Genomic DNA, 21,439 nt, shown 5'->3' on the forward strand with positions numbered 1-21,439 from the left:
CTGGTTCTCCCCTATCCACTCTACTAGTTACATCCTCAAAAAATTCTATGAGATTCGTCAGACATGATTTTCCTTTCACAAATCCATGCTGACTTTGTCCGATCATTTCACCGCTTTCCAAATGTGCTGTTATCACATCCTTGATAACTGACTCCAGCAGTTTCCCCACCACCTTCACTTGAAGTGCTTCCAGTGATCCAAATTCCTCTACCCACTATTGCAGAGAACTCTAAAGATTCACTATCTTCTGGAAAAAGGAGTTACTGTGTTTCTGTTTTTTGTGAATATGTAGTTCACTGCACTGAAACCTCTTTCAACAAGGTAGGAGGATGAAAGTGCAATGAAGAGCTGTTTGGTTCTTCTCCAAAGACCAGGAAACTTTGTAAGATAGTGTAGCCACATACCACAAAAGCTGGCATTTTTGCATCTTCATCATCCTGAATTTTGATCATTTCTTCTTGCAATCTTGCAAGCTGTCTTCCGGTTCTTCTACCTTGCAATCTTGATGGTTTAATGGCTTCATTAAACGGTATTACAAATAACTCACATGGGGCATCACTGATCTGATGAGAACAGAATAAAACAATACTCCAGGTATGTAACACTTCCTGTAGTTTCTGTTTCTAAGCAGGATTAGAATTCAAGGCTTCACTGCCTTCAGACTCATAGAGATTGTGCTGTACATATTTATCTATCATTAATGGGGCTAAATTAACAGAAACTGGGAATGCCTGTTAGATGTTGATGACGGCAACGAATTGACACGGATGTAACCATGGTAGACTCAGATTGGAATCTGAATGTTAGTCAGGATAGAGCTGGTGTTCGGCTAGCTACCTTTATACTACTCCAGTTAGCACGACTGACCGATCACGTAAGGTCTCATAATCCCCAACTCTACTTATTGACCACACATATGAAGCCAAGGTCACTTTGGACCACTCAAGAGGAATCCTCGTGGTTGGAGGGTTCACTAATGGCTATTTCCCCTTGTGGTTTTGGCCAGCACAGTATCATTGCACGACCTGTCTTTGTAGATCTGTAGAGAATGTTGAGAGGAAGTACTTGACTGTTGACTTGCATGAACTTACTCCATGCCTTGAGTCAAAGGCAACTGTTGCGCACCCTGGTTGATAATTTATGCATCCCAATAATGTGTGCTTGGTTATCAAGGTTTGATGAGATTGTTGAGTTTCAAACATATTGTGATGATGAGTGCTCACCGCCTGCAGAGCTATGGTTCTTCTTGTGTCCCAGTGTCTCATCCTTTGTTTTTGAAAGTATCTGCTCTACTAATAATCAGTCAGGTCTCGTGCCTCAAGTTAGAGTGCTATTTACTGACCTTCAAGAATCTTGAACGTCCCAACAACTCCTATTTCTGCTAATGCCCCCTTAGGACACGTAACTGCCCAATTGGGGGGGGCAGTACCCACCCCCCATTGGGAATTACTGGTCTAGAGACTGCTGTGGATCCTCCCCTATCATTGCAAATTCTTTTCTAGTCTAGAAACAATGTTGTTAACCATAGTACAAGGCAGGTCCCACAACCTTCAGAACCTTAGGACAGAACAATAACATGGTGGCTAGCATAACGCTTTACAGTGCCAGCAATTGGAATTCAATTCCCACCACTGTCCATAAGGTGTTTATTCATTCTCCCAATGACCATGTGGGTTTCCTCCAGGTGTTCCAGTTTCAACCCACATTCCACAGACGCTCTGGTTAGTAATTATGCTGCTGGTGTTTAGGACAGCAATGAAAGTCCTCCATCTCTGGCAGTGTTCAGGGCTTCCCTCATTATGTCAGTAGCTTCTTCTCGATTTTCACTATTGTCAGTCATACAAGTCACAGGTGGAGACTCTGAAACACCATCACGGTCAGATGTAGAAGGATTCTTCATTGCTGTTTCCATAACAATTTTATTTTATCATTCAGGGTTGTTAGCCCTGAGCTAAACCCCAGCACCTGGAGGACAGGAGGATCACTTTTAGTCTGACCTCCACCCTTTGCCCTGTTTGGCATAGGTGACCCTACCAAGAGCCAAAGCACAAGGATTTGCCTCCAGACAACATAGCTCTCTGGTTCACTGAGGCGTGCAAGCTTCCAAACCCTACGACAAGCTTGTGGTCCTCTTGGCGGTCTGGTTAGTAAGAAGCATACCAGGATTGCCAGTGCTATGTTAGCAATGTGACTGGTGACGTAAACCCTCTTTTTGGTATTTACTAAATGAAACAAAAAGAATGAATAAAAAACCACAATATCCTGCACCTGTCCAACAGAGATGCAAACCCAACTTCTGTAACACATGCTGAATCCTGATGGTCAGGTTATCTATGACCAGGTGATGGAAATTCTCTGTGCAGTTTTAGCTAACTCTATGACTAAAATTTACAAAAGAGAAAGGGTTTGTGTGTGGGGTGGGGGAGGGTGATGTGCTAGAAGAATATCATGTTTCTTTGGGTCCCCCACAAGGTCAGTAGGACGCTCATCACCTGGAAACACAGGAGACTGTGCAGATGTTGGTATCTGGAGTTCACAGTTTACCTTTTATGGATTGGACAAATGGACACTGAGCTGAACAGAACTCTTTCGATTTTGTGTTTTATTTTCTATGTTTTTGCTCATTCTTTCATGTTGCCATTTGAGCGATATTTTTTTCACATGTGGGGGTAGGTTGATGTTCTTGTTGCCATTTGTACAATTTGTTTTTTTTGTGTGGGGGAGTTGATGTTCTTGTTGTCGTTTGCCTGATTTGTGTTTTTTTTTTGCTCTGGGGGTGAGGTGTTGATGTTCTTGTTGCAATTTGTGCAATTAGTATTTTTTGCATGGGGGGCGTTAATGTTTTTCTTTGTACTGGTTTTGTGCCGTCCGTGGAGATTACTCCAAGGGTATTATACTGCATGCAAACTTTGATAATAAATATACCTTGAAACATTTGAACAATCTGCTGGAAGAACCCAGTACGTAGATCAGCGTCTGTGGAAAGAAAAGAGTTGTTGATGCTTCAAGATGCTCAGTGCTTCCAGTAGGTTGTCTGTTGATCCCTCCCCCTGTGAGCAGTGTACCCTCCACAACCATTCTGAATTAGTCTCCCAACATCTTGTATGCCCAGATCTATCAGCTGTAATGGAATACCTGTTTGGTGCTTATTGCCCACTAGTCTGGGTGTCAAAATGGTTAAAATCTACCCTACAGTGTTGAAAATAGCAATGCTAAATGATAAAGAACAAAGTCCCTGCATTGAAGTCTCATGAAAATTGCTTTACAGGAATGAGAAAAGATTCTTTTAATGTTGAAGCTCTTGATGTGAGTCCCACACTATAGCATTCTTCTTTAAGGTCACTATCTAGTCAACCCATAATATTGTGACATTTCTAACAAGTGAACATTCAAGACTGTCTTCCTTTGCTCGGAGAGCAGACAGCAGCATTTCCAATGCACCGCAATGGCAAGCTGTGCATTAGCGAACAACAATTCTCACCATCAATTACAAAAGCACTCGCCGAATACCATGGCAATTTCACATTTGGGAAAATGGTTAGTTTTGGCAGACTATCCATTATTTCAGATTTGTAATCTTAACTCTAACTTATAAATATAAGGCTGAATCCATCACTGTTATAATATTTTCGCTGTAGGGGACATGAGGAATGAGCTATTACTTTAAGAAACCAAAGTTAATCCTTTCAAACTTTGCAATAATAGATTGAGTGAAGTGGGATTTAAACATCATGAGGTTCCCTTATATCAAGAAAGCACCAATGCCCTGACCTATAGAGTATTATGAATTGCCAGGCTGGAAGCTGCAGTTCTTGCTGTGCTTCCTTGGCTGGTACTTTGATGAAGGAAGACGCTTAACCAGTTAAAAAGAAAACAAACAAAAAATAATAACTTCTACTGTTGTAGTCTGGTGTACTGACCTCTACCTTGCCGAGGCACAGCGTCAACTCATGAATACCTCATCTTAGTTACCCCTCGATCATGACCCCACCAAGGAGCACCAGGCCATTGTCTCCCACACCATCACCAACTTTATCAGCTCAGGGGATCTCCCATCCACTGCTACCAACCCTATAGTTCCCACACCTCGTACTTCCCGTTTCTACCTCCTACCCAAGATCCAAAAACCTGCCTGCACAGGTAGACCCATTGTCTCAGCTTGCTCCTGCCCCATTGAACTCATTTCTCCATACCTCGACACTGTTTTATCCCGCCCCCGCCCCTTTCAATCCCTTCCCACCTATGTTCATGACACTTCTCACACTCCGAATCTTTTCAATGATTTTAAGTTCCCTGGCCCCCACCGCTTTATTTTCACCATGGATGTCCAGTTCCTATATACTTCCATCCCCCACCAGGAAGCTCTCAAAGCTCTTCACTTCTTTTTGGATTCCAGACCTAACCAGTTCCCCTCTACCACCACTCTCCTCCACCTAGCGGAATTAGTCCTTACTCTTAATAATTTCTCCTTTGGTTTGGTCCCACTTCCTCCAAACTAAAGGTGTAGTCATGGGCACCCATATGGGTCCCAACTATGCCTGCCTTTTTGTTGGCTTTGTAGAACAATCCATGTTCCAAGCCTATACTAGTATCTGTCCCCTTCTTTTCCTTCGCTACATCGACGACTGCATTGGCGCTGCTTCCTGCACGCATGCTGAGCTCGTTGACTTCATTGACTTTGCCTCCAACTTTCACCTTGCCCTCAAGTTTACCTGGTCCACTTCTGACACCTCCCTCCCCTTTCTTGATCTTTCTGTCTCTATCTCTGGAGACAGCTTATCTGGTCTACTATAAACCTACGGACTCTCTCAGCTACCTGGACTATTCCTCTTCTCACCCTGTCTCTTGCAAAAATACCATCCCTTTCTCTCAATTCCTCTGTCTCCACCACATCTGTTCTCAGGATGAGGCCTTTCATTCCAGGAAGAAGGAGATGTCCTCCTTTTTTAAAGAACGAGGCTTCCCTTCCTCAACCATTAACTTTGCTCTCAAACGCATCTCTCCCATTTCACGCACACCTGCTGTCACCCCATCCTCCTGCCACCCCACTAGGAATAGGGTTCCCTTTGTCCTAACCTACCATCCCACCAGCCTCTGGGTCCAACATATAATTCTCTGTAACTTTGGCCACCACCATGCACATTTTTCCCTCCTCCCCCCCCCCCCCCCGGCTTTCTGCAGGGATCGCTCTCTATGCGACTCCCTTGTCCATTCGTCCACTCCATCCCTTCCCACCGATCTCCCTCCCGGCTCTTATCCTTGTAAGCGGAACAGGTGCTACACATGCCCTTACACTTCCTCCCTCACCACCATTCAGAGCCCCAGACAGTCCTTCCAGGTGAGGCGACACTTCACCTGTGAGTTGGCTGGGGTGATATACTGCGTCCGGTGCTCCTGGTGCGGCCCTCTATATATTGGCAAGACCCGACGCAGACTGGGAGACCATTTTGCTGAACACCTACGCTCTGTCCGCCAGAGAAAGCAAGATCTCCCAGTGGCCACACATTTTAATTCTACGTCCCATTCCCATTCTGACATGTCTATCCGCGGCCTCCTCTACTGTCAAGCCACACTCAGGTTGGAGGAACTACACCTTATATTCCGTCTGGGTAGCCTCCAACCTAATGGCATGAATATTGACTTCTCTAACTTCTGTTAATGCCCCTCCTCCCCTTCCACACCCCATCCCTTATTTATTTAATTTATATATTTTTTATTTTCCCCCCTTTTTTTCCTCTCTCTCTTTTTTCTCCCTCTGCCCCTCTCACTATTACTCCTTGCCTGCTCTCCACTCTCCGGGCTCCCCTCCCCACTTCTCTTTCTCCCCAAGCTTCCCGTCCCATGATCCTCTCCCTTCTCCAGCTCTTAGATCCACCCCTCCCCTCCTGTTTTCTCCTATCATTTCGGATCTCCCCTCCTCCTCCCACTTTCAAATCTCTACCTTTCTTTCAGTCAGTCCTGACGAAGGGTCCCGGCCCGAAATGTCGACTGTACCTCTTCAAATAGATGCTGCCTGGCCTGCTGTGTTCACCAGCAATTTTTGTGTGTGTTGCTTGAATTTCCAGCATCTGCAGATTTCCTCATGTCTGAATTTCTACAATCTATTTAGAACATGGTTGATAACAGTTGTGACAAGAATACACATAGATTAAGATGTTACCTGTCCTGTGTGATCAGCAGTTGGTCTGCCACCTGTCTTCAGGAAAACAATGGAGCAGTATTTGGAGATGTGTAATGAAGGGGAAGGAGCTGTCAAGAGCGGCTCCTCCTTTGAACCCTGAACTGTTTGAAGTGATGGACAGGCGATACCCCAGCAGGGGGATAAAAAGGGACAGGTTCGCTAAGGCAGGACACACACGACACCCGAGGTAACAAGACCCTGGAAGCGGTGTGTCTCTCACAAGTCGGTGGGAAGTACCGGGCCATAAATGCACAGGGTGGAAAGGCACGGTCGGCGGGAACCTGGTGTGTGTCCACCCTTGCCTGGGTGCCAGGTTCAGCGCAGGGAAACGATCGTATCTGGAAACGGAGGGGTCACGGTCAGTGACCTCAGATGACATCACAAAGGACTTGCCCGAAAGCTGACTGCGAAGGTTTGTCTGGAAGCTTTGAATATTCATTCATTTTTTGCTCTCTCTCCTTCCCCCACACTGTCCATCTCCCACGGCAGCGATTACTGCGAACTGAACTGAACTAAATTGAACTGAACTTTGCGTCACTTTGAAACTGGTCATTTACCCCTAGACAACGATAGAGCTTGATTGATCCTGTTATCTTAATTCTGTGCACATGTATGTTTATCATTGCTGAACTGTTGCATTCATTATCCTTTTGATTAGAGTACTGTGTTGCTTGTTTCTTTAATAAAACTTTCTTAGTTCTAGTAATCCAGACTCCAACTGAGTGATCCATTTCTGCTGGTTTGGCAACCCAGTTACGGGGTACGTAACACAGTCAAGAAGCAAATTGACTTCTTGTATGCATTCATTATATAATCCAGGGAAAAGGAAGAAACCTATTTAATTTCAAAAGCATTAAGAGCATTATGTTACTGCTTTGATAACAGAACAATGTTGCTGCCTAAAAAAAAATAGAATTGCTGTTCATTACCCCAGGAACGTCTTCCTAGTTTGGGGCAATTTAATATTACTATAGTCTGCTGGATTCAATCTGGTGGACACGTTTAAATATAAGTACTCTTGAGAGGTTCTGCAGATTTCCTTTGATGAAAAATATCAAGGAGTTTTTACACAGTGAAACATTCCACCATGAACCGGAATATCCTGAAGTTCCTAAAAGTCTTCCATCTGCCTAGTCTATCAAGATAGATTCATATGTAGGCTACAGATGAAAGGCCAATCTTACTGACCTGAAATCTTGAGAGCTATGGAATCAGCAGTTGGAATAGATTTGTAAATGAAATGTGGAAGGCCTTTTCCCTAAACTGTCTTTAAAGTATTGTCAGGTGCAAATTTTGTTATTCTTTTTAAGAGATCATTTTAGGTACCTCAGATAAATTTTAGTAAGTATCATAATTGAAGTAAATATTTGAAAACAGTGTAAAACATAAAGTAAACAAAATAAATAATTCAAAAGATTTACGTTTCCATCTGTTTCCTAATCCCAAGCCCTAAAGTCTATTTTGGAATCACTAAGCTCAATAGGCCTGAACTCCTACTTTGCTCTTTGAAACCGGTCAGCAAGTCCAGGACTTCCACGGTTGGTGATATATGTGGAAGCTCAAGACCTAGTGCCATTTAAAAACAACTGAATACCCACAGTTTTTGATAACAGATGAAAATAGCCAGCAAGAGCAAACCCTTCATGTTAAGGGCAGCAACCTCAACGTAAATTGCGACTTGTGTGATAGCAAGCTAAATTCATAATGGGAATTTGAGAAATGTATTAATATATGACTGAATCTGTACAAAAACTGCACAATAAAATCCGGTTGTAGAATAAGTTTTAAAAATAGCTTCACGATTTCAGCAATCAAGATGGTTTTCACTTAGTACTGATAATATATGAAATATTGCCAATAAATGTTGATACTTATGCTTTTCGTTCCCTGCTGGCACCTCTGGTAATATTATCACTTTAGCTTTCCCCATCGATTTAATTTTGAAGCAATTAAGTAGATTTACTATTATCTGGCACAGCAAATAAATAAACCTAATACCTTGCTCTGATGCAGACTAAAACTGTCTGTAAGTTGTATTGAACACTTAAGTCTTTATTTAATTGCAGTCACCCGAGAGTTCTTAGTATTAAAGTAGCCATTTATCATCAAGTGAAAACCATTTAAGTGTAAGTACCAGATGGATTAACTTTACATTTTACTCTAAAAAAATTGACCACGAGTAACTTCAGGAAGTGAAGCTGATTCATCTTCCAATATCATGACTACCATAGTTTTCTCCATATTACGTAACCCATTCTTAACAGATATAACAATTATCAATGCTCCTGAATTCCTCTGAGTTTCTGTCCTTCAATTTAAAGGGATAGCTAACCTCCAGAACTGCAGTGCCATGACTGAAACTGAAAAGCATCAGGGTGACTCAGCAGTATAGCAGATCGCGCATCACTTTACAGCACCAGTGATCACGGATTACGATTCAATTCCTGCAGCTCCCTGTAAGGCAAGGGTTCCCAACCGTTCTTATGCCATGGACCCTTACCATTAACTGCGGTGTCCGAGGAACCCCTGTTGTAAAGGGTTTGTATGTTCTCCCCTTGACCATATGTGTTTCCTCCCACATTCTAAAGGCACATGGTTAGGATCAGTGAGTTGTGGGCATGATATATTGACACCAGAAGTGTGGCAACTAGAATACTACTCACTGATTTGATATGATGTGAACCACTCACTTCACAGTATGTTTCAATATGCATGTGACAAATAAAGTTAATCAAATCTAATACGAAATTTCAACGCAAACAACAGGAATTCTGCAGATGCTGGAAATTCAAGCAACACACATCAAAGTTGCTGGTGAACGCAGCAGGCCAGGCAGCATCTATAGGAAGAGGCGCAGTCGACGTTTCAGGCCGAGACCCTTCGTCAGGACTAACTGAAGGAAGAGTGAGTAAGGGATTTGAAAGCTGGAGGAAGAGGGGGAGATGCAAAATGATAGGAGAAGACAGGAGGGGGAGGGATGGAGCCGAGAGCTGGACAGGTGATAGGCAAAAGGGGATACGAGAGGATCATGGGACAGGAGGTCCGGGAAGAAAGACAGGGGGGGTACCCAGAGGATGGGCAAGAGGTATATTCAGAGGGACAGAGGGAGAAAAAGGAGAGTGAGAGAAAGAATGTGTGCATAAAAATGAGTAACAGATGGGGTACGAGGGGGAGGTGGGGCCTAGCGGAAGTTAGAGAAGTCAATGTTCATGCCATCAGGTTGGAGGCTACCCAGACGGAATATAAGGTGTTGTTCCTCCAACCTGAGTGTGGCTTCATCTTTACAGTAGAGGAGGCCGTGGATAGACATGTCAGAATGGGAATGGGATGTGGAATTAAAATGTGTGGCCACTGGGAGATCCTGCTTTCTCTGGCGGACAGAGCGTAGATGTTCAGCAAAGCGGTCTCCCAGTCTGCATCGGGTCTCACCAATATATAAAAGGCCACATCGGGAGCACCGGACGCAGTATATCACCCCAGTCGACTCACAGGTGAAGTGATGCCTCACCTGGAAGGACTGTTTGGGGCCCTGAATGGTGGTAAGGGAGGAAGTGTAAGGGCATGTGTAGCACTTGTTCCGCTTACACGGATAAGTGCCAGGAGGGAGATCAGTGGGGAGGGATGGGGGGGACGAATGGACAAGGGAGTTGTGTAGGGAGCGATCCCTGCGGAATGCAGAGAGAGGGGGGGAGGGAAAGATGTGCTTAGTGGTGGGATCCCGTTGGAGGTGGCGGAAGTTACGGAGAATAATATGTTGGACCCGGAGGCTGGTGAGGTGGTGGGTGAGGACCAGGGGAACCCTATTCCTAGTGGGGTGGTGGGAGGATGGAGTGAGAGCAGATGTACGTGAAATGGGGGAGATGCGTTTAAGAGCAGAGTTGATAGTGGAGGAAGGGAAGCCCCTGGGTAGCCTCCAACCTGATGGCATGAACATTGACTTCTCTAACTTCCGCTAGGCCCCACCTCCCCCTCGTACCCCATCGGTTACTCATTTTTATGCACACATTCTTTCTCTCACTCTCCTTTTTCTCCCTCTGTCCCTCTGAATATACCTCTTGCCCATCCTCTGGGTCACCCCCCCCCCCCGTCTTTCTTCCCGGACCTCCTGTCCCATGATCCTCTCGTATCCCCTTTTGCCTATCACCTGTCCAGCTCTCGGCTCCATCCCTCCCCCTCCTGTCTTCTCCTATCATTTTGCATCTCCCCCTCCCCCTCCAACTTTCAAATCCCTTACTCACTCTTCTTTCAGTTAGTCCTGACGAAGGGTCTCGGCCTGAAACGTCGACTGCGCCTCTTCCTATAGATGCTGCTTGGCCTGCTGCGTTCACCAACAACTTTGATGTGTGTTGACGAAATTTCAACTTGATCTTATATGTTTCAGAGTTCTCAATTTAGATTTTTAATCAATTCCCATTTATAATTAGTTACTAGATAGTTTTACTCACCTTATATCCAGTTGGGAATACATTCAGAAAGTATTCGTTCAAAATATTTATTATTTGATGCTCAGCATTCATTTCATTTGCATTTTAAATGATCTCATAATTTCTTTAGCAAATTTCTTCTAATTCTGATCTGGAAAGAAGTGTAAACAGCTATATCTTGGTTATGTAGCCAAGTTCATCAAGCGTTCTTTAAATTTGGTTATCGTTCATTCGTTCATTATGTGCCGTGTCATATGACCTGGGCCATCACAGTCTCTCCATGATCCATGATTGTTCTTGGCACCTTTTTTATAGAAGCAGTTTGCTATTACCTTCTTCTGGGCAGTATCTTTACAACACACGTGACACCAGCCATTATCAATATTCTTCACACATTGTCTGCCTGGCATCAGTGGTCATATACCAGACTTCTGATATGCACCAGCTGCTCATACGACTATACACCATCTGCTCCCATACCTTCACGTGATCCTGGTTGGTGGGGTGGAGGGGGGGGGTGGTGGCTAATCAGCTGGCATGAACATTGACTTCTCTAATTTCCGTTAATGCCCCTCCTCCCATTCTTATCCCATCCCTTATTGATTGATTGATTGATTTATTCTTTTTTAATTTTTTTCCTTTTTTTTCTCTCTGTCCCTCTCACAATAACTCATTGCCTGCTCTCCATCTTCCTCTGGCACTCCCCTCCCCCTTCTTTCTCCCTAGGCCTCCTGTCCCATGATCCTCTCCCTTCTCCAGCCTCGTATTACTTTTGCCAATCAACTGTGCAGCTCTTGGCTCCTTCCCTCTCCCTCCTGTCTTCTCCTATCATGTCGGATCTCCCCCTCCCCCTCCCACTTTCAAATTAGATTAGATTAGATTATGAGAACACTCAGTCCTCTTTTATTGTCATTTAGAAATGCATACATGCATTAAAGAAATGATACAATGTTTCTCCAGAGTGATATCACAGAAAACAGGACAAACTAATGACTAACACTGACAGAACCACATAATTATAACATATAGTTACAGCAGTGCAAAGCAATACCATAATTTGATGAAGAACAAACCATGGGCATGGTAAAAAAAAGTCTCACAGTCTCCAGTTCGATCGACTCCCGAGTCCCCGATAGCGGCGGCAAAAGGGAGAAAGTCAAGGATTCGGGGCCTTCTGCTTCGGAGATTCTGGTTACCACACAGTAGCAGCAGCAGCGAAGCGGGCTTTTCAGGAATTTTCCAGATGTTCCTCTGTACTCTCACGTATTTCTCCATCAAATCAGAATTGTGCACGGTCCCCTACTTGACAGATATCAATCACCAGAGAGGCCGCGTGCGCTGCCGTCACGCTGCAAACTTCTCCCCCTCTGGACGTGTGACCTCAGCTTCCAGCACTCCTTCAGCATAAGCCTGAATTCTATTATCATACATCCCATTTGTACCCAGGTCAAGGTAGGACCAGCCTGTGGTTCTGATGTTGTCTGTGAAGTTGGCCCATGCCACCCCATCTCGCCGCAGCCCCCGCACCACTCTCAGCTTCCCGCTACGTTGCTCGAGCATGACAGAGTGGTGCAGCGTCTCAGGAGCCACCAGAGGCACAACTACCAGCAGCGACAACAACAGGACATGACAACAAGCAGCCATTCGGCAGAATGACTGGTATCAGATGTGGAACCGAGGTCCCTCAGGACAGCCAGCCACCGCCATGTTGGTCCCAGCTCACATTAATCTCTTACTGTCTCTTCTTTCAGTTAGTCCTGACGAAGGGTCCCGGCCCGAAACGTCAACTGTGCTTCTTCCTATGGATGCTGCCTGGCCTGCTGCGTTCCACCAGCATTTTGTGTGTGTGTTGAATTTCCAGCATCTGCAGATTTCCTCGTGCTTGTGAAAGCAGAACAGAGTGCTCTTACAGAACTGCTAAAATGAAATACCTGTAGTATAGCAGAAAAAAATATTAACCAGGGCATTACACCTATAATATCATAATGGATACCACCATTTTGAAACATTGCCTTTTGAAGATGTCCTAAATGGTTGAGGGGCTAGTGTCCATAATGGAGTTGGCTTAGTCTCTGCAGCTTTTTCCCATCTGGTGCTTTGGCGCCTCCATACCAGATGGCGATGCAACTAGTTGGCATGTTTTCCATGGTACATCTATAGTAATTTGATAGAGCTAACTGAGACAAATAAAAGCTTCATCAAAGGGTCAAGTCTTAAAGAGGTTCTTAATATTGGAGATCAGCCATGATTACATTGAACGACAGGTCATCCTTGAAGGGTCAGATGACCTACTGCTGCTCCTATTTTCTTGTATTCTTTTGTGTACTTGTTGGGAAGAAGTGAGAAACTTTGTAAAGTTCTCTCATGTTAAGGTCCAGACAGCTGAAAGTATGGCAGATGCAGCCGAGGAAAAAGGAGTTTGGCATTGTAGAAGTAGCATTTGTCTTTTGAGCATTATAAGGCTATAATTGTTGCTATGATATGAAGGAGTGAAGCTCTGGAAAGACTCAAACAAGATAATTTAGGATTCTGAAGTAGTAGTGTTCTGGTGCTTGATTATACAGCAAGGAACATGGCAATGATGGATGAGTGGAACCGGATGAGTGCCAAATATCTGAGTTCTTGGGGAGCTCAAGTTGCATATGGGGAATATTCACACCTAGTAGTTGTAAGCATCAGATATGAAGGCTGCTGATAGTAGGATGAAGCACTACGTGTATGACTGTCCTTCCTTATAATGTTATTCTTTAACTGCTGCCACTTGAAGCCCACTGCATCTTTTTATTTTATATGGTTTCATATCAAAGTTCGAAAAACATTTGTTCTACCAGAAAATTGAAACATCTGCTTCTGCAAGTAGCTAATTAATTACTCGTCTAGCATATGAACGTTCCATCAGTGGAATAAACTATTAAACTCACTGTATCCACTCATTGTCCTACAAAGACTAATTTCACAAGTGACTGAACACATAGGCTGAAGTTTCCTGATGAATCCCTCTCTAATTACCTTTTTTTGTTTGCTCTCATTTTCTCCCTTCCTGCTTAGGATATCGGAATAACAATCAAGAGGACATAAAAATACAAGTGTGAGTAAGCTACTGACATTCGATAAACTCATAGTTGATCACTTACTTCATTGCCACTTTCCTGTATTAACCCATTTTATTCTATAGTTATCCAAGTATTGGGGTCTTCCTTGGTTGCAGTGGATGGCCATGACATCATCTGTGCCTTATCGTGCCCTTCGCTCTCTTTGGAGCACTACAGTACCACCTTCCAAGCCGTTGGATGTCACTGTAGATCTCATCCACCCAGTCAGCCAGAGCTGAATTTGCATGCTAGTACAGGCATGTCCCGATCTCACTAGGCTATGAGGCCGCCAAATACACTTACCTGTCGAAGTGGGTGTATTGGGCTCTGGCTGCTGCTGCATGCAAACTGCTACTTGGAGCCTCAGGTGAGAGCTAAATATCCAGTGGGAACCAAAGGTGAGTGGGCTGCCCTGGAAAGGACACGACAAGCCCCTTCACCAACAGTGCTTCCTACTACTGGACCCAAATTTCTGAGGTTGAGAGAATGAAGCTGCTCCACTTCAAAAACTTGCCCGCACAGGTTTTCTGTCATCATTGGACACAATGGACAACCACCAATCCAGCATCTGAGTCCCCACATCTCTCTTAGATAAGAACATACCAAAAATTCTCTATCCTCTGTTTGAAAAAACATTCTTTCTATCTCAACCCTGAGTAGCCAGCCCCTTACTTTGAGATAGTTGGTTCAAGCCACTCCAACCAGGGAAATCATCATCCCTATATCTACCCTGTCAAGAATTCTGTAGACTTTAATAAGGTCACCATATTTCTTCTAAACTCAGAAGAATATTGGCCAGTCTGCTGTAATAAAGGCCAACATACTGTTTGTAACAGAGTTGATAAAACTTTCGGTCTTGTGTAATATTGGTAATATATAATATTCTCACTGCCTCAGTAAAGCAGCCAGCATAATCAAAGATGTCACCCACTCTTAACATTCTCTGTTCTTTCTCCTCCCTTCCGGCAGATTATAGGACAGTTTCTATCCCACTGCTATCATATTGTTGAATGGACCTGTTGTCCAAACAGATGGAGACTTGTTCTCACAACCTACCCTGTCATCATCTTGCACATTATCATTTACCTACACTGCACTTTTTTTGATAGCTTTTACACTTTATTCTGTATTGCTATTTTTCTTTCAGCTTATTCTAGCTCACTGCACTGAAATGATTTGATCAGTATGAGCAGTATGCAAGGCAAGCTTTTCACTGTATCTTGATACGTGTGACAATAATAAACCAATGCCAGTACTAATACCAGTTACCCATCTATTGAACTGACAGTTCTTGATTCCCACGAAAATTTTAGGTGACAAATTTACAATCTGTTAAATCAAATTGATCAATGAACCCCAAGTCAAACACCCCACTTTATTGGCTTCAGATTTTTCTTGTATAGCATATAATAAACACACATACAAGAACAGAGAAAACAGGAGCTGTCCCCTGGGCAATCATGCATGCACCTTGATTGAATATGATCTTTCTTCATCCGCACTAGGCCTCAATTCTTCTTCTGTGGGAGTACCCCATCGTTCATATATCCCAACCTTTACAAAGATTATCTTCTTCCATCTTAAATACCTCCAGTGATCCATCCATCACAACCTTCCAAGGTCAGGAAATCCATAAATTCACCACCTTCAGTGAAAGGAACTTTCTTAAATCGCAGTTGTAAATAATTACGCCTCTATATTGGGTGGTAGAGTGGAGATACAACTCTACCAAAGGAGGTGTAATGCACTCCTTCCCTTTGCTAGCCTGCAGGTCACCCTTGGGCTAGGTGTAGCACCTGCTTAGCTGCACCCCCCTCCCCTGATCAGGCTCACTAGAAACCATTTGAGCAAATGGTAGATGGTCATATGAGCAGCTGGTGTGTATCACAAATACTGGTTATGTGACCGCTGACACCAGGCAAAGAATCTCTATAGGGTATCCACAATGGCTGGAGTCATCTGTCTTGTAAAGACTCTGCCCAGAAGACAACAATGGCAAATGACTTCTGTAGAAAAATTGCCAAGAGCAATATGGTCATGGAAAGATCGTGATCGCCCACGTCATACAACACAGCACATAACGATGATGATGATGATGATGATGATAGCCCCTCTATGTAACTATGCCTCTCACTTGAGACTTCTACACTTACAGAAGTATTTCAACATCTACCCTGTCATGCCCCTTTAAAAATCTTACGTGTTTCAATAAGATCACCCTTCATTGTTCCAAAACTTCAAAGAATACAGGCAAATTCACCTGTATTCCCTTATGATAGGATAAACTCATTTTAGAGATTATCTGAGTGAATTTTTTTGTACTGCCACCAATCCTACTACAGTATATCTATCTATTCTTAAGTGAGGAGTGAAAAACTGAACCTCACCAACTTTGTTCACTTTTTCTGAACTCCATCTCCCTGATTCACTCATAAGAACACTTCAATTCCAATGTAAGTACTATATGTCCTTTGGTTCAATTTAACGAAGTATATGTCTTCAGATTTTCCCACATTCAATTCTATTGCCAAGCTTCTCCCATTCATTCATCCTGTTCGTAAATGTTTACACCTTCCAGTTCTAAAGCATGCTTCAGTGTGTGTGGCATGCACCATTCACTGGCCTTGAGTACTCAAATGAGGTGAAGGGATTTTACAATTCTTCATATGGTTTAATATCATTGATCATGTATTTTTTTGGGTACCCAACTATGGTTACTGATCGGCTCCCAAGAGAAATTCCTTTATGAAAAACCAGAAAGACAATGTGATCCACTAAAGAATTTCTGGACCATAGACAATAATAGATAAGTAGTGACTTGCTGCATTTTTTTTTACTTGTTCTGCAGTGCATCAGCCATATGTATGATGCTTTGCAACCATTCACCAAATTTCCTTAACAGCACCCTCTAAACTGGAAAACTGCTACCATTGAGATGGGTAAGGGCAGCTGATGCTTGGTTAAGTATATCACTTGCAAGTTCCCCACCAGACTGCATACACTTTGACTTACTGGATTATTATCGAATAGCACTATGAGAGTATCTTCATCATTCTAAATGGTTCAAATAGGTGGGGCGCAGGATCAGCTTCTCCAAATAAATTAACAATGGGCAAAAGATCTTACCAGCAACATCCAGATTCTGCAAATGAATTTAACAAATGTCTACTGACTTGACCCATCAGTTCACACTTGTTGAAAAGGATCAAAGGTTGACAATTTCCTTCCCAAAATAACAATTCTGGGTCCATAGCAGGATTCCTACTGAGGAAATACTTAACTTTTCCTTCTCCACCTGGATGAAATCTCATCCCATTCATCCATCTTTGCTAATTAGTTCTTCAAAACCTCTCAGCATTTTTTTTACCAGTGACTCTTTTGATCATCGCAGTCCTTGTAATTAATCATTTCACCTAGGTGCTAAACTCTGGAATTTCTGGCTAGATCATTGTCTTTATTCCCACCTTTTCTCTATTAACATGCTAACTAAAAGCTACTTCTGACTAAGCTGTCATCCATCATGTTACTTGTTATGTAGCTTCATGTAAGACATTTTCTGATAATAGTTTTGAATTCCTTGACACCTTTTTAGTGTTTCAAAAGCAAGTGTATGTTCATGATGTTGAGATCGTAAAAAAACACTCTGGTATTAAGTATGTAAACACGAGGAATTCTGCAGATGCTGGAAATTCAAACAACACACATCAAAGTTGCTGGTGAACGCAGCAGGCCAGGAAGCATCTCTAGAAAGAGGTACAGTCGAAGTTTCGGGCCGAGACCCTCGTGGACAAAGGGTCTGGGCCCGAAACGGCGACTGTACCTCTTCCTAGAGATGCTGCCTGGCCTGCTGTGCTCACCAGCAACTTTGATGTGTGTTGCTCGTATTAAGTATGGTTAATTTAGGTTATCAATGCTGAAAGGGGGTGAGGGGTATTTGCTATAAATTTCCACTGCCTAAGCTCCAGCCTCCTCCCACTCCCAATGACATGGATCTCCAACAGCCTCTGACAACCAAGTCCAGCTCCTTGCCTTCATATGTGGCTTAGCGACTGAGCCTGGCAGAACCGTTTCTACTGACAGGAGAAGGAGCAAAGGTGGGTTACTGGCACCTTAAAACTAGTTGCTCCGGGCAGATAGAGTTCGGTAGCCATGAACATCTAGGAGAAGGAAAAGTCTGATGTCAAACCTCCACTGTCCTGCCACTCACGGGGAAGACTTCGGGAATAACCCCAGAGGAAAAATCCAGCGCTAGAAACCCTGAGGTGGTCCTATGTTGAAGTCAATGCTGACTGGCAACTCCTGAAATGCCACCAATGCCACACTGCTGTTTCTTTGGATTCATCAGCTGCGTGGAGAAGGGGAGCCTGCGGGGGTGGGGGCGGGCTCGATTAAGGATGCTAAAACAAGAAAAGTAACAGCATTATTTTGAATTTTAAGATCTTCTTCAAAATCTCTGCTTCAACAATATCTCTGCTTCAACAATGAGGCATGCTTACATCAGAAGAAATAGGTTGGAGCAGTTATTAAATCTGACAGCAGCAGGCAAATGAATTTGCATCAGCAGAGAAAAGCTCATTAAGCCTTAGTTTCATCTATGCATTTTCTTGCAGATGTTCAAAAAAAAAGACACATTCACAACAATGAATTTATAATTTGAAGCAGAGGGGATATCAATACATTTTTGTTTGTTTGTTGTTAAAGGAGCATTGATTCATGAATTTTATTTTGAACTAATTTTGTAATATTAAGTCAGATATAAAATGATCCAAAAGTCAGCTAAATCTATTTCAACCTTCACCAATGACAAATATCAGATTACAGAGATGGTCATCAGTCACAAGATGAATATTATTGATAATCAATTCGAACTTCTAGGCTTCCCCTTTAAAAAAATAGTTGAAGAGTCAGTCATTGGCGATACCTCACTGAAACAGACCCTTCAGCCCATCAACTTCCACACTGACCATGAAGCACTGGTTGTCATGCCAACAGCTATAAAAACATTCATTAGACTGCACTTGGAGTACAGTCTGCAGAACTGGTCAACACACTGTCCAGTGATGTGGTCGGCCATAACAGGGTGAATACGTAAGTCAGTCATGTCATAAGGGCCCAGTCAAACCAACCCCCCCCCCACCTGCTCCCACCTCCAGATCAGTGAATCCACAGCTCAGGGCGCCATGTGAGTCTGAAAGTGGGGACCCAAAGGTCACAGCCATGTTCGGCAAGTCCTGGGCCAAGACCAAGGTTCAAATACCTGTGATCCCAGAGGGCAGGTCAACAGGCGCTAAGGGTGGAGACCAGTGACCCCCAGGTTGGTGATTTCCTGGTCCAAGTTCCAAATGGCTGAGAGTCATGAGAGCTGATGACCTCTCTCCCCATGCCAACAAGGTCAAAGGTCCGTATGAGTCGAGAAGTACAGACTGAAAAGTTCAAACCCATGATTGTTGTGTCCTGGGGCTGAGGCCTAGAGGTCAACCCATGATCGCTGAGTCTGAGGGTCAATCTCCAGAAGCCGGCAAAGCTGAAGGTTGAAGTCCAGAACACAGCAAATCTGGAGGTAGAAGCCTGAAGTTTGGAGACTAAAGTCAGCGAGTCTGGAGGTGAAGGCCCGAAGGTCAAAACCCTTGGGTCAGCTTGTGTGGAGATCAGGAGCCCAATGTCTGCCAGTCTGTGAGTCTGGGCTAGGGTCGAAAGGTTGGAGGCCTGATATCTGAAAATCTGAGAGTCCATGGGCAAGTACTGAAGGCCTGGAGGCAACTTGTCCTGGGGTTGGTAGCCTGCTAATGTGTTTGAGTGGGTGGGTGGATAAGAGGGAAAAGGGTTTGTTTTGCTGTTGTAGTCTTGTTGCTGTTGTTGCTGCCTCTTGTGTTGTTCTGTTGAACATCGTGGGCATGCACTGTTGGCACTGGAATAAGTGGCCAAACTTGTGGGATACCCAAGATGTTTGTTAATGCATATGATGCATTTTACTGAATGTTTTGATGCACACGTGATAAATAAATTTGAATCAGAAGCTGTATGGAAGGCTGTGAGGTGACCATATGGAGATTCATAGAATTATGAGAGGCATAGAACAGTTTACAGAGCTTATAAACTTGTACAAACTTTGGTTAATAGAGCAGTTGCCCTTCTGGATGGATCTGAATCAGGGACATTTTTAAAATTCCACCGTTATCAAAGTTTATGAAGTTCAAGCCATTAATATACATCCATGAGTAGTGACCTAGAACAGAAACAAATTAACATTCTAACTTGCTCTTTTCCATCTGGAATTCCATAATCCCAGGGTCCTTAATTTTCTTTATATCACTTACATGATACTTTTACTTCTACTTTACTGTATGGAGCTGAATCATGGACCACCTACAGTAGACACCTGAAAGCCCTGGATCAATACAATCAAAGGTCCTTGCAAATGATTTTGAGAATCAGCTGGAAGGACAGACGCACTAACGCCAGCATACTGGAAGAGGCCGACATGAACAGCATCTCCAACATCGATTCTGATGGATAGGCCATAGAGACAACCACATGCCGACACCTTCTCCAGCAGCAGCGAGTGAGAGGCTGGTAGACAGCGCTGAACACTCGCTCGCCCTCCACACCCGCCTCGATGATTTCAATCTTCCTCAGCGCTTTGAACAGCGAGAGGTGGAGTCGATCATGGGCTTGCACCGCGTCTCCTAGCTTCCTGGCCTCAATGCTGCATGCTTTGGTCACAGCCTCATGGAACACTCCTGGAGAGAGCAAAGGGCCATCTTGGCCGATCAGCCTGAAATCACACCACCAGAATGTTGATAACAAGCCCTAACAGTAGCAGAACCATATCTGAAATAAAAAGAATATGTAAAACAAGTGAAAGGAATTGCTTTATGAACCATCTTGAGGATGTTGCCTTTGGTAGTATTGTTCGTTATCACCATCTTCTTGATACTATGATATTACACCAATTCTATACTAACCTTAGTTTATTCTCCCTACATTCCATCAATTTCCTACCCCCCAAACAGCACCACTGGCCCCAGATTCTACCATACATCTGCACAGCAGGGCAATATATAATAGACAATTATTGTCATATTGATGGTGGCGCGACGCAGCGCGCAGCCGTTCCGAATGATATCAATTATATGTTAACTAGGGGGCCATGCACAATCCGGATTTGATGGAGACAGCCGGGAGAAGCACGGAGGAACACCTGGAGTAACTTCTGAAATGCCTGCTTCACTGCAGTTGCTACTGCACGATCGAGAATCTCCGGAGACAGAGGCCCCAAATCCTTGGCCTTGCCTATTGCCAGGGCTGGGGTCGAAGCGCTCGGCAGAGATGGTGCTCGGTGCTTGGTGTCGAGAGCTGGTTGGAGGCTCAGAGTTTTCGGACGGACTCGGAATCGGACTGTGGTCGGATATTTTCAGTATGCTGAATCGACAAGTTGGCAGCGCTGGAGGTTTACCGTCTGTGTGAGACGATGGGACTTTCGAGAGACTTTGAGACTTTTACCGTGCCATGGTCTGTTCTTATCAAATTACAGTATTGTTTTGCACTGTTGTAACTACATGTTATAATTATGTTGTTTTTGTTGGCTCTTAAGTAGGTTTGTCACGTGTTTCTGTGATATCATTCTGGAAAAGCATTGTATCATTTCTAATACATGCACTACTAAATGACAATAAGAGGGGACTGTGTGTCCTCATAATCTAATCTAATGTCTCTAGAATGTGGAAAGATGCTGGGGCAGA

The sequence above is a fragment of the Mobula hypostoma genome, chromosome 5, assembly GCF_963921235.1.
Source record: "Mobula hypostoma chromosome 5, sMobHyp1.1, whole genome shotgun sequence".
Classification (NCBI taxonomy): Eukaryota; Metazoa; Chordata; class Chondrichthyes; order Myliobatiformes; family Myliobatidae; genus Mobula; species Mobula hypostoma.